General features: G+C 34.6%; 1 long non-coding RNA gene across 2 annotated transcripts; it reads left to right on the forward strand.

Annotated features, from left to right (window-relative positions):
• The first annotated feature begins 2504 nt into the window (after positions 1 to 2504).
• LOC107465611 (uncharacterized) lies at positions 2505 to 9507 on the forward strand. 2 transcript variants are annotated; one of them, XR_002367116.2, is made up of 4 exons: positions 2505 to 2988; positions 3803 to 3848; positions 4056 to 5648; positions 8389 to 9507. It is a non-coding gene; the product is annotated as an uncharacterized LOC107465611 (long non-coding RNA). The 2 variants fall into 2 exon arrangements; XR_008002902.1 differs by lacking the exon at positions 8389 to 9507 and having other exon boundaries at positions 4056 to 5316; positions 5531 to 6745.
• The last annotated feature ends 1068 nt before the right edge of the window (positions 9508 to 10575 follow it).

Here is a 10575-nt window from a genome sequence, read left to right on the forward strand (position 1 = left end):
GGCCTACTTTGGGCTCCTTTGGTGAGTTGGCCGAGCTCTTTTGAGAAGAGGTCGGATAGTCTGACCTGAAGAGGTCGGTCGGCTTGTCGCTAAACATCCCGGGTCGGACAGCTTGACCCAGGGTATGAACACCTTACAAACTCTATGCTCCTTGCTTTGAACTTGGATTTATTTCGATGCAACATACCATTTCTTGTAATTTCCTTCTTGAGTACTTGTTTCAGATTCCCTTTGAGAAAAATTTCAATTTAAATCTTTTTTTATTTGGCTGTATCTACAACCCTTGCTTAAATTTTGATGGGATTGTTTAATTTTCAGCCTAGACTTTCTTACATAAACTTTGAAACTTCTTTATATAGTTCAATCTTGTTTGTTTGTGATATACCACTTATTTTTTTATTGATTTATAGAAAATTTTATTTCAGAATTTATTCTTTGAATAGAAGCTGACTTTTTTCCAACTTTACCATAAGTTTATGGCTATCCTTACCTAATTATGTACTTAAGTATCCTCCAAGATTTTTAAAGAAACTATTTTGCCCTTAACATCAAACAATCTTTAATTTACAAACCATGCATGATTTGTTTGGATTTGAAATTAAAATCAGTATAACGTATAATTTATACTAAGTTTAGTACTTTTGGAAAAATATTGGATTTATATATATTCTTTTGAAAAAGACAAACTAATTCCCTGTATTTCAAAATTGAAGTTGTTCTAAATTGTTACACTATTTTTCCTAATAATGTTCATATTGAAACGGTTCGATTTAAAATTTCTTCCTAAGCTTCGGACTAACTCCCTTTATGCTCCATTTCATTGCTTATATATATGTCCTTGTTTGTTGATGATTTCACGCATTCCTTCAAATCCTTTCAAAATACCATCTTGTACAATTGCGAACTTGAGTATTCTTCCAATTTCTCACATAAACCTTTCGTGCCGTTTGTCTTTCTCTTCTCATGTTTCGTATTTCTTATATGCGCTAGTTCTTAGGGATGCGATTTGTGGGTGCGAAAAGTGAATTTGGTTAGTATACGAAGTAATAAGGAGTTGTGGAGTTTTGAGACGACGAAAGGAAGTGATCATATTTTGTTAAAAGTTGTGAACGAATATTGTGCCAATTTGATTTAGATTTTAAAATTTTTCTTGTGTTAAGTTATTTTTTCAACCTTGCATTACCTAGTATATTTTCTTCTATGTTTATGTGATATGATTTTCTTGGTATCTTTAAAAAATTTCAAAAGGGGATGTGAATATAAATCTTTTCTTCATCTTATATCAATTTTCGAGGGCAAAAATTTTTGTAAGTTGGATATTATGTAACATCCCACATTTTTGAAAATATAATTATAAATAAATTGTGATTTTATTTTATTAAGTTTAAACTTTATAATTTTAAAAATTATTTTTATTAGAAATAATTAAGTAGATTTAGAGGTAATTTCATTTTAAACAAATTAAGATTCTTAAGTAATTTTATATAATCGAATATTTTGTATAATTTTAGTAATTGAAAATTAAGAAAGAATTGTACAATTTAATTTAAGTCATTTTTATTATGAATAAGTTATGACTTATTATTAATTTGGACTCTTTATTTTATAAATTGAACAATTAAGAGTAATTAAATTAATTTTACTAATATTTGGGTTGATTTAATTAATATTCTTGTGTAATTTTACAATTGTTATTTCATATAATTTGAAATTAAGATTTAGTAATGGAAGCAATATATAACTTAATTTAAGAAATTTCAATTATGAATAAATATGGTTTATTTTATTAGTTTGTGCTCTTGAAGATTAATTTATTAGGAATGATTAAATTGATTTTGATAAATACTTTAGGTTTAAGTCAATTAGTATTTGTGCACAAATTTTGATTATAACTAGTTATTTTATACAAATTGAAATTAAAGCTTTGGTAATAGAAAAATAATGAAAATGTCATATAATTTAATTTAGGCAATAGATACTTCAGGTTTAAACTGTTTTATAAAATGATTAGAATATTTATGTTATGATTTAAATTAGAAATAATTATTTGAACTCATTAATGAATTAATAAATAAAATTGTGTTCCGAGATTAATTTTCACAATATTATATTTAAATCATAAATTATCATTTTATCTTGAAAATTTTGTAAAATTCAGATATTAATCCTATATATTTTATTCTAACCCTAACTCTATATTTCTTATTTTTAAGTACTATTATCATCTAACACGTATACTCTTCACCCAATTACTTAACACCATGGTTCTGAAAACCGAACCGGATCGACCGGTTTAACCGGAATAACCGAGAACCGGTCATCTAACCAGTCCGGGTAATGTTAAAAATCGCCCCACAAAAAACCGATAAAAAACCGGTCGATCCGGCAGTTAATCGGTAAACCGAAAGAACCGTCCGATTTTTTTGCGGTTTTTGGTTTGAAAGTTAAGATGCTAAACGACGTCGTTTTGGCTAAAAAAAAAAAGTGGAAGGAAGCCCTAAATCCCTATTCAGTTTCCACTTTCCAGTCTCCAGTCCTTCTCCCATCTCCTTCTTTCTCCCGAAACCAAAACAGAAACCCTAGCCTCATCGCCGATCGTCGAAAGCCGCAAGGAATGAGTCACCGCCGCCGTCCGTCGCAGTCAGGGGAAGCACAGAAGCCTCTCCTCCCAACCCCTAGATCCCCTTCACCAGTTCTCCCAGCCCTAGACTCACTGCCATATCACCTCCGCCGTCTCAACTACTTGAAGCTGCCGTCCCTACTGCATCTCGTCTCGCGTGCTTCCTCCGGTGCGCAGCCGCTGTTCCGCTGCGCCGGCTCTGCTCCTCTGCTCTAGTTCCGCCGCGCACCACCCTCCTGGGCTCCAATTCCGTGGCGGTCCAGGCCACCTCTTCTCCAGTTCCACGGTGGTCCAGGCCACCTCTTCTCTAGTTCTGCCGCGTCCAACCTTCCGTCGTGCTCCCTCACCTCTGTGCTCTAGAAGAGAAGGTATTTTTTTTACTGTAATTGTTGTTTTAATTTTTCTTCTTCAATTATTGTTGTTATCGCCGTGGTCTAGGATTGTTGATGATATTCTTGATTCTGTTATACTGTTGTTGGTCGGTTGTCTAATTTTTTTTACAGTGAGTGATTTTCTGTTCTTGAACTTGTTCTGGAGATTATTTGGCTTGATAATTTGTCAATTTGTTGAATGGGAAACTAATTATTAATTTAGTTATGCTGCTTACTGCTTACTGCCGAGTATTACAATATGCCTAGCCTAAAGATTCTCAAGTTTTATCAAGCTTCACATCTAAGACAGTCGAGTGTATACGTTCCCACAATTTTAGAGTCGTTTTCTGGCAAAACTCAGGTATTTTGAGTGGAATAGTCATCCTCTGAAATCTCTATCATCAAATTTTAGTGCAGAAATTAAAAGCTTTACCTTCATTTGGTATTTGGCTTTGTTGCCCAGCTTGCCTCTGAAATCTCTATCTTCAAATTCAATATGATTGTTGCAGAACATTTTGGCAGTGATTTTCATTGTACAACTTCTATTGGTCTTTATCCACAGCACTGTCTCAATTTATTGACTTCTCAATTTATCGTGCATAAACTGAGATTTGAAAAACATGTGTTGGATTTTGCCTTTTGACCCACTTTTGTGTTTACTTATTCCACTCACTATATGAAATATGTAATTTTTTTTTTGTGGCTATTCCTGATGAATGAAGAAATCCACCATTAATGAGCTGCCGATTACTTCCATCATTTTTCCTGTATATTGTTTTTGAAATATATTGCAATTTGTTTAATTTTGCAGATCTATTATATGCTTATGAATGGCGTGGCTGGAGCTTGGAAAGAAGGTAAGTTATCTTTTAATTTTATAGTATATTATTTTCATTTAAAAAAAAAGGTTACACAGCTTGCAGGAGATCAGGCTGTTCCCATAAATAATGTTATGCCATATAATTTAATGACATAATTTTATTTACTGACAATGTACTGTTTAATACATGAGTGCAAAGAATTTATATGAATATTTCTAGAGCTTTGAATACTTCTTCATTTAGGCGTGTGGCAGGGTCAAGCAGTGGACCTATTCAACTTTTATGTGCATAACATTCTTGACCAATAGCCATTCATAGCCCCGAAAGCAATGACATTGTTTTGGAATTTTTTTTGTTTAGGTTGGTTTATGTTTCTAACATTCTTTGGTACGTTTTCACATGTAATTCATGGTTAAACCTAATGCTTAGTTGCAAAACCTCATTATTTGTGCTAAATTATGGTATGAGGGACGAGGTGGAATGTTGAATGCGTTCCATTATTAACAATCTATTATAACAAGTCACCTTCATTGTACTTCTGATTTGGATAATATAATCAAATCTCAGTTGAACAACAACGTGAGTGTTCTTAGTTTTTTTTGTTTAGTTATAAACTTTGATGTTTGAAGTTGTTTGTGAACCTCTAATATTAAGTAATGGATAATTTATTATGTGAAATTTTAAATTTTATTAAGTTAGAAATTATTGAATTTATATATTTAAAATTATTTTTAGGTTTTTTAATAATTTTATTTAATATTTAATTAAACCGGTTAAACCCCAGTTGAACCTCGGTCGAACCAGTAAACCATTAAACCAGTGAACTCACCGGTTTTTTGACCGGTCCGTTCTCGCAACCTTGCTTAACACACGTAGGTACACTAACCCCTCCCTTATTCCTCCACGCTTCTTTTTTCCCCACCATTCATTCATGGATGAATGCAATCCACACAAATAAACTTATCAACACAGACAAGAAAGAAATAAGAGAAAACAAGGGAAGAGAGGTCGAGAGAGAGCGAGACGCAGAGGGAAGAGGGGAAGGGAGAAGCAGTGCCGGCGGGTAACATAGGCAGCGTCGCTGCTGTTGCTGTCATATAGGAGAGTGTGGGAGAAGTGGAGGGCAAGAAGGAGAAGGATGGTGCGCTGTTGGAGCCACATCACCGCCGTCCCTCCCAGTCACCTCCGTTGTTAAACTTCCATCGCCGTCGCCACTGTTCAACCCACCATCAGGGAGAGGCACTTCCATCGAACCCTAGCTATCACTATCGCCTCTGCACACAAAGAAGGGGCTGGTGCCACTGTTGCCACTGTTGCCATCGATTTGGAGTTGCCATAGACACAGTTGTTTCTACTTCTAGTGCTCATTCTTCTGACAGTTGGAGTTGCTGTGGAATTGAGCCATTGGCGTGGTGTTGCTGCTGCCGGAACCATCGGGAATGATTGCTAGGAATCACTGCTGCCCTGTTCCAGTTCTAATTAGGTTCAACATCCATTGGCCTGGGTTAGCCTTTTCCCCTTATTTTTGCTCCAATTACACGCTCTATTCTGCCAATTTCTTATTAAACTGCTTTTTTTTTGTTTTAATTCAACTTTGGCCTGTGCTCCATTTTAAATTACCTGAGCTGTTTCTGCCTTTCGATTCCATTGAATTCGAAATCTTCATTTCACTGCAACCATGGTCATTGTTGTGGAAGCTAATGCTACTGCTGTCCCAGTTATGCTGAGATGTAGTGCCCCTGCTTTCTTGGCTGAAATGGTTGTGTGACTAATAGGGATCTAGCCAGCTGTCTCGCCGTAATTCTGCCTTCGGCTTCTTATAATTGCGACATCAAGGTAGGGGGTTTAAAACGATTTCAATTTAAGAATGCCCGCAAGGTTTATTGAGTAAATTGCAAATAGTTTTAATTGTTGCGAGTGATTAATTGATGATATGAATGCTAAGTTGTGCTTGTGAAGTGTAATTGGAATTATTGATAGTGATATTGATTGGTTGTGTGAATATTGAATTGTGGCTGAAATTGTGATTGGAATGGTTGAGATTGTGATTTGGAATTGTTGATTGGTGATATTGATTGATTATGTAGATTGGGAATAGTTTGATGACTTATTGTTGAGAATTACTGAATTTTAATGGATTATGTTGGATTTGTTGCTGTTGAGCTATTATTTGGTATATTGTAATGTTAATGAACTTGGTTGGTAGTTGATTTGGAATTGGTTTTGAGGGGTATTGAAGGGTTGGATTTTGAATACTAATTGGTTTGCTGAAAATCAAGTTCTCTTGAAATTAAACGGCAACTTTGAAAGTGAATCAGTGACTTTATTGTGACTGAAATGATAAAAATTTAAGTGTTAAGTAAATTATATTAAGTGTAATTGTGAAAACTCAATTTTGAAGGTTTTGTATCAACTAGAGAATTAGTTATGATTTTTCAAAGTTGAATTCTAAAATCTGATTTTCTGCATAATTTCTAAACTGAGTCAGCATTTTTGAAAAGCTATAACTAATTCTGTGATTATCAGAATTGTGTGAAACCAAGTCTGGGATAAACTTGGGAATATAAGGAACTAATTGGAAAATTTGAGACTTTTTCATTAAGTTTATGATTTATGGTGAATTTTTGAATTACGGATGTCAAATCTGGTTTTTCTGCAGAACGTTTAACACAGCAGCAACTTGTTTCCTCTATTGGGATCTCTCCAGTTTGAATTTTGAAATGGAACCAATTTTAAATAAAACTCTGGTCCTAATAATTTAATTTCATAAAAATTTAGAATTGTTAGAGTTGTGGTTTTAAAGATATGGATTTTTAAAGTAAGGTGTATTATGCAGTAAAATCAGGTTTTGTTTTCTAAATCAGTAACTTTGAGACTTTATAATTTTTAATTCTGGAATGATATTGAGATGAAACTAATTAGAGGTGAAATTTGAGTATGATTAGTACGTATGATTCAAATTTCAGAGTTTTCTATATTTTAATAAGTGAGTTATGGGACTTGGAAGAGGTTGTGTTTACTGATTTGTAAAACAGAATTTTGCAGAAAATTACCTAACTTCCAAGCTACTTAACTCCTTCATTAAAAATGGTATGTTCCTGGAACCAATTGAGAAATAAATTTGGATAAGTTAAGTTTAACCACATTAATTTTGAAGGTGGTTGGATTCAATTTGAATTTTATATGAAATTTCGAATGTTGTATGCTGCTGCTGTTTTCTGGATTTAAAACACTGCAGAGCAGTCACGGTTTTGCTTATATTCCCGAAGCTAGAATCAATGAAAAATTATGATTTTTGGTTCAACAGAAAGCTTAATCCGAGATGGTTGCATGGATATAAAATTTGTGTAATTCTGAATTCATTTGATTTTTTAAAAACAAAATAGAAATTAGGTTGCTAAGTTGTGTTGGTAATTATTTTGGATATGGAATTTAAGAAATAGATTTTCTATTATCAAATATTTTTGAGAATATATTGCTGTGGCAATTGCTGAAAGAGTAGTATGATAAAAAGCAGAGGACCTGTTGGGTCATTTGTTGCTTAAAGCAACCCAAGAGGTGCTTGTTTGTTTATTTATTGCATTAAGGCAACTCTAGAGTTATTTGTTTGTTCATCTGCTGCATTGAGGCAGTCAGATAGATGGTGGTGTAACTACCGAGAACGCTTTCCTGCGGTACAGATCCATATTTTAATTCTGTAAGAAAGAGGAGTTATTTCCTGCTACAGAAGTACCGTGACCACCTGTTCCATTTCTGTAGTGGCAGAGGGGTTATTTCTTGTATACAGAAGGTGTGTCGGCATACATTCCTGCAGTGACAGATGTGTTATTTCCAGCATGCTGTGGACCCTGTGGTGGCAAAGGGGTTATTTCCTGTACACAGGGGTATAGCCAACTGGAAAGCCATACCCATTTCAGCTGCTTTGGGTTACGTCGGGAGCGGGTAGAAACTGACAGATGAGCTCATTACCTGCGCTAGGACTAGGCATTCATCATATGCATCTATGTGACATTGTTTGGGTGTGTATATTGTAATTGGTTTGCCTAAATGAATAATTCTAATAACTACTAATTGCTATACTTGATATAATTGCTCTTGATTGTGTTTGAACCTCATTACTTGTGTTTGTAACTGATTGGCTGGATTGTGGTGAATTGGGTGTTGGTTGAATTAATTGGGCCTGAGGCCATGATTGGATTGTGTTTGAGGTTTAGTAAGTATGAAAGATTGAGCTGGTTCAGCATAGACTTAATGAAGCTATGCTTGGAACAGATTAGACATTCATACGGTCTAGAAAAACTTTTAAGATTTTCATAAAGGAAAATATGTGTTTAGAATTTTGGATAATTAACTGAACCTTTATAAGATTTTGGATTTTTGAATGTTGTGCCGTTGGTTTTCAAAATAAAAGATTGATAAGGTGAGTAAAGATCATAGCAGATGAAAACAGTTTTTCTTTTAAATATTTCCGAATGGAATTAACTATTTGCATTTTATTCTTTACTTTCACGGCATTCTTGACCTCTACTGAGAACATGTGGTTTGGTTCTTACCCCCAAACTTTTCACCCTTTCAGTTACACAGGTTTGAAGACGCAATTTGAAGCTGCAAGCGATTAGTAGGTTTTTCTTTATGGTTTTAATTGCTTTCATAGAGTCCCCTCGCTGTTGTCCTTTGAGATTTTATTTCATATAGAGGGGTAGGTTTGGTATATTGTATTTGAGTTTCATTTGGTTTCTTTTGTATAAGAATTATTATCAATAGTAACTATGTGATTATTCTTACTTGTAAATGTTTGAATTATGACTTTAATGAATAAAAACAAATTTTTTGGCATTTTCTTAAAACTGAAACACAAACTCCATACAAAGGCTCGATAATTAAGTAGTTAATACTAGAGAAGGTTACATAATGTTCTTTCTAGTAGAAATACCCTGACTTAAGCATGGTAATTTTGCTAGACGGGACGTTACATGTACAATTCTGGTTGTAGTGATCAAGGGGTTTTCAATAAAGAAATGAACATATAAAGCAATAAAAGAACATGAAAAATTGTAATGATTGAACTAATGAAGAAATTAAAGAACTGACTACACACTGTAAACAAGTAAAGTATAAAAGAGATTAACATAAGTGTGTATAAAAGATTGAAAGCATGAAAAGAGTCTTGGCTTGGAGTGAGCTAGGGGTCCTTCCCTTATTAGAACCACAACTATGACAATTATAATGGATTATTCTCACTTGATCAACCCTCACATCAGAAAGTAAGTTAAATGAGCATAAGTGTTCCTAACCCACAAATCCTAAATTGCTTGCTAATTGCCTTAGCAACAAATTAGCGTTAGTGGGAAGAGAACAATTAACAATCTAAGAATTGACACTAAATGTTGAACATTCCAACTCTAAGAACCCAATTGTTCACTTTCCCCAAGCCAAAAGCCAAAAATTTAGCCTAAAACCATGGTTGACATTTTGTCAAACACTTGGTGGGCAAAAACCTTAAACATGGGGAAAATGAGAAAAGGCTTGAAACTAAAAGCAACAATTGATCTCAATCAACAAGAATAACACAAGAAAGCATGAAACAAATATCAAATATCAAATTCATCAACAAGAAATTGAAATTACAAAAGAGGTAAAGTTGAACTATAACTTGAATTATAAGAAAGAGTAAGAACAATGTGTCTATAAAGAGTAATAACAAAGAGATACTTACAATGGAGGCTAGCAAAATCAAAGATAAAAAATGGAAATTGTACTTGAATGTAAAACATTAATATAAACCCTAATAGAGAAGATGAAAAACTTAGAGAAAAACTAAACTAAAAGTTTCCTACTACTACTCCTAAACTATACTAATGATATGATATGTTATAGTCTTCCTTTCCCCTTCAATATGAGCTAAATGGCTTCAGAAATGGGCCTACAAGCCCCCAAAATTGCGAGTCACGTGCCATTTTAATGATGTAATGTGCGGACACCTGTGCGTACACATAGACTTGTGCGTCCGCACACTTTGTGAAAATCTCTTCCTGTGTGTATGCATAAGTAGCTGTGCGCATGCATACTAGACGATAATCTAACTGACCGCACGACGTGCTCGAAGCAATCCATGCACTCTGATTGGGCAGCTGTGTGTATGTGGTACACGAAATCGTGATTCACACTTTTCACAACTCCGTGCAGCTGACCAGCAAGTGCACTGGATCGTCCAAGTAATACCTTACGTGAGTAAGGGTCAATCCCACGGAGATTGTCGGCTTGAAGCAAGCTTTGGTCATCTTGTAAATCTCAGTCAGGCGGATTCAAATGGTTATGAAGCTTTGATAATTAAAAGATAAATAAACATAAAATAAAGATAGCGATACTTATGTAATTCATTGGTGGAAAATTCAGATAAGCATATGGAGATGCGTTATTCCTTCTGAATCTCTACTTTTCTACTGTCTTCATTCAATCATTCATACTCCTTTCCATGGCAAGCTGTATGTTGGGGATCAACATTGTCAACGGCTACCTCCGGTCCTCTCAGTGAAAATGGTCCTCTACGGTTTCTGTACGGCTAATCAACTGTCGGATTTCTCGTCTCGGATGAAAAATACCAGGCACAGCTACCGCATGGCTAATCAGCTGTCGGTTCTCGATCGTGTTGGAATAAGATCCAATGATCCTTTTGCGCATTGTCACTGCGCCCCACAGTCGCGAGTTTGAAGCTCGTCACAGTCATCCCTTCCCAGATCCTACTCGGAATACCACAGACAAG

This window comes from Arachis duranensis, chromosome 9 (genome assembly GCF_000817695.3).
Source record: "Arachis duranensis cultivar V14167 chromosome 9, aradu.V14167.gnm2.J7QH, whole genome shotgun sequence".
NCBI classification, from domain to species: Eukaryota; Viridiplantae; Streptophyta; class Magnoliopsida; order Fabales; family Fabaceae; genus Arachis; species Arachis duranensis.